At 37.9% G+C, this 3,912-nt stretch overlaps 1 long non-coding RNA gene across 2 annotated transcripts; it reads right to left on the bottom strand.

Moving 5' to 3' along the window:
• Nucleotides 1–445: 445 nt before the first annotated feature.
• LOC113636820 lies at nucleotides 446–2,576 on the bottom strand. Of its 2 annotated transcripts, XR_007144441.1 has the most exons (3): nucleotides 2,205–2,576; nucleotides 1,736–1,827; nucleotides 446–1,325 (listed from the first exon to the last, which is right to left on the bottom strand). It is a non-coding gene; the product is annotated as an uncharacterized LOC113636820 (long non-coding RNA). The 2 variants fall into 2 exon arrangements; XR_007144440.1 differs by lacking the exon at nucleotides 2,205–2,576 and having other exon boundaries at nucleotides 1,736–2,183.
• Between the last annotated feature and the right edge of the window lie 1,336 nt (nucleotides 2,577–3,912).

Raw genomic sequence — 3,912 nt, 5'->3', positions numbered from 1 at the left:
TCTCAGATAGCAGAAATGGGTTTGATATCAGGATTTACTTATTCAGATATCAGGAAACGCTACAATTTCTTAAAGCTTTGAGTGTCTACTTTAATATGAGCTTCAAATTAACCACCACTGTGGAGTGAGACATGACAAAGACATTTGATACTGAATATGGGATCCCCAAAAACAGAAGCAAACTCCATTTTTTGGCCTCTAGAATATGAACTTGAGTATAGAACTAGGATATAAAAACCTACATCACAAATACTTGATGGATTTTGCTGTTAAATCTGAATGTGTGTATGTATGATGATATGATACTTGCATCCCATCCACGTACCTCTACCTAATGCCTAGTACCTCTACCTAATGCCTAGCGTTCTTGGGACACACTCTGAATTCACAACAATCCTGAAAAAGATTAAACTTTTCTTAATAATAAATGGAGGCCTTAAGATCATTGAAATACAAAGAGCTGTTTTTATTAAAGATTCATTTGTATTGTGCAATCTTTATGAGACTACACCAGCACAATGTGTAAAAAGCTTCAAGAAAACATTCATATAATTAAGAAATCAATTTCTTTCTCAACATGAACATGATTTTGGACTGGTGCTAGACTTTGTGCTCTTAAAACCACCACTGATGCTTCCATCCATAATGTAGCAGCATGTCAGGGAACAGGGCTGTCTTTGAGGAAAAATCCAGAAGAAAATGCTTAGATTATCCTATAAAGGGGTATATTAGGGAAAACAACAAACACAACAGAAGCCAGGAGGTATGACAACAAACCAAAAACACAAACACACAAGGACTTAGCAAAAAACAGACACAAGACTACTGGTATTAACAGGGAGGGCAATCATCGAAACACAAGGAATAGGTGTATATAGTCGGGAACTGATTACCAAGGGGCTTGGCTAACACAGATACACAAAACAAAAACTAAAGCACATTGCACAAGACAAAACAAAGCCTGCCATAACGTCCCCCTGGTGTTCAGACAGGGAACAGTCCAAGCTATCCATGACATGCATCCGTGTGCTGTACGCAAAACACTGTGCCACCTAGTGGTGCTGCCTTTATGTAGAGCTAGTTGTGATCACTAAGTACAAAAATGTGTCCACTATTTAGCTGGCTTTGATTGAATTTTCAAATACTTGCATTCAAAGTGTAGACACAAATGCAGACAGAGTTCTGGGTTTCCTTGAACATACAGTACAGTAATATTAGAGATACTGCTGTGGTTTCCACCAACACATCCGTGCTTGCAGAAGAGTAGTTAAGGACTGGTCTTGAAACGGTTAAAAAAATGGAAAGGTGCTTGAATAGACTTCTTCCTGAAATAATTGCACAGAACAAATCACCAGATGAAATTATAAGAACAGAGAAAATACAATAGATGATTTAATTCAAAAGGTCTGGAACCACATGCCCCATGTACTTGAATGAATAAGTGGCTGAAAGGCATGGCTTTGCTCTACAGCCGAGCTCATGCGGAGATGAGAAACATGTGAGACTTGGTCTAGTTGTGAAATAGCGTTGGGAACAAGCTGGAAAGCCTGTGGTCAGAGCTCTTTTTATTTTGTTTGTATATGCGTGTGTGTGTGTGTGTGTGTGTGTGTGTGTGTGTGTGTGTGTGTGTGTGTGTGTGTGTGTGTGTGTGTGTGTGTGTGTTTGAAAGAGAGCTTTTGCTCTGGGGTTGCGAGAGCACAATCCTGATGTTTGTAACGATGCAATGTGGTACTACCTAAGCTTTAGAAGAGCCGATGTCCAGAGGAAGAGTTGGAGTCTGAGGATGTGTTTCAAATTCAACGCAGCATGATTCATCAAACAGGAGACCTTTTTAAAGGAAAAAATAAATTATCCAGACTTACATCAAGAAGGTCATTTGTTGTTTAACAAGCAAATGCAGACAGTACTGATTAGTACTGAGAATAGATGAGAAGTCCTGCAGTCTGATGTGCTGTTTAATTACAAGACATAATATAATCGAAGGAATTAAACACTTCAGGATGTGCTTTTATAGGAGAATTAGACAACATCAACGGTGGTGTGATGCTGAATGTTACAACCTGAAAATCCTGGATTAAAGGCAATGATTGAAAAGATAAATGAGCATCATGCTTCAATTGTTAATATTTTTAGCTGTTATCTATTATAATAGAAAATAATGTTTCCCACATCTCTATCTAAAAATGTGGTTTGTCTTGTTTTACCTCCATCATGAGAATTTTTCCATGTTACAGCTTTACCATTGAGTGGAACAGAGACTGACGCTGACGCTGACATTGGAGAAAAAAAGGTAAATAAACATTATACAGAAACATTTTTACTACACACTTTGGTCATGAGTCCAGAAACACATACAGAAATACTACTTATCGGTCCAAAAGCCAGTACACAGAAGCTCTCACTATTCAACTTCCATTCAGAGGGATGTACTGCAACAGCAACCTGTCTTTTAAAATCACATCTTTAATAACTAGGCTACAGTTAGTCCAAAATGCAGCTGCCAGAGTTCTCACTACGACAAGAAAGTATGACCATATAACCCCAATTTTATCATCTCTACACTAGCTACCTGTTAAGTTTAGAATTGATTACATACTGCTGCTACTTACATGCAAGGTTCTTAAGGGTTAGCTCCCATGTATCTAACTAGTCTCCTAACACGTTACAATCCTTCACGCTATCTAAGAAAAACAAAAACCTCAGGACTCCTGGTAGTTCCCAGAATATCTAAGTCTACTAAAGGCGGTAGAGCGTTTTCGTATTTAGCTCCCAAACTTTGGAATAGTCTTCCTGATAGTGTTTGGGACTCAGACACACTTTCCGAGTTTCAATGTAGATTAAAAACTTATCTCTTTAGTCAGGCGTAGCCATAATACATCCCATAATATTGTACACTGTTACATCAGACTTGCAAATATTATGAACAGCAGCTACGTTAATCCCTCTCCACTGCTTATACCCATTCTGTGGCATCTAGAGATCTACCAGCTCCAGTTGGACTCTGCGATACTAAAGAGGAGATGTGAACTCCATGTGGTCTTTTACATCAATACAACATTTTTCAGACTGTATATTTATAATCACACCGTCCACTGTCACCCATATGAGGATGGGTTCCCCTTTGAGTCTGGTCCCTTTTAAGGTTTCTTCCTTCCATTCAAGGGAGTTTTCCTTGCCACTGCTGTCTGAGTCACCTCAGACTTGCTCCTCGGGGATAAATACATACACAATTAAATATGTCAATTATTAATCTTGACTTTTGTATTGTATTACTCTTTATATTATTCTTTGTATTAACCTTTTGTTCTATGTTTATGTTCTGTAAAGCCAATTTAAGACAATGTCAATTGCAAAAAGTGCTTTTACAAATAAACTTGAATTTAATTGAATTGAAACACGTCTTCTAATATGTAATTGTTTCTATAGCAACAACTTATTCAGAGGGACGTGTTTCAATTCAATTAAATTTTGAATTGAATTTAAATTTTGAATCATATTGTCAGTACTTCTGACCAATAAGAAACAAGCATGCAGTATGACTCAGAACACACACACACACACACACACACACACACACATACACACACACACACACACACACACACACACACACACACACACACACACACACACACACACACACACACACACACACACACACACACACACACACACACATTATACACACCACATAACCCCTCTTTGCTAACCATGCAAAATCTATCTGAAGCACCCATTTTTCACTGACTAAACTTCTTTTCTCTTCACACACACAAAGAATTCACACAAAAATTCCAATGTAGCATCATCTGCCAAAAAACAAGGTACATGACTCACATTTCATCCACATTCACATCCACAGAAGCAGAAGTAAAATTGGCTCTTTAGCCATTTCATGAAGCTTAATTAAAG

Source organism: Tachysurus fulvidraco, chromosome 1, assembly GCF_022655615.1.
Source record: "Tachysurus fulvidraco isolate hzauxx_2018 chromosome 1, HZAU_PFXX_2.0, whole genome shotgun sequence".
NCBI lineage: Eukaryota > Metazoa > Chordata > Actinopteri > Siluriformes > Bagridae > Tachysurus > Tachysurus fulvidraco.
This window is presented reverse-complemented; position numbering and strand designations above follow the sequence as displayed.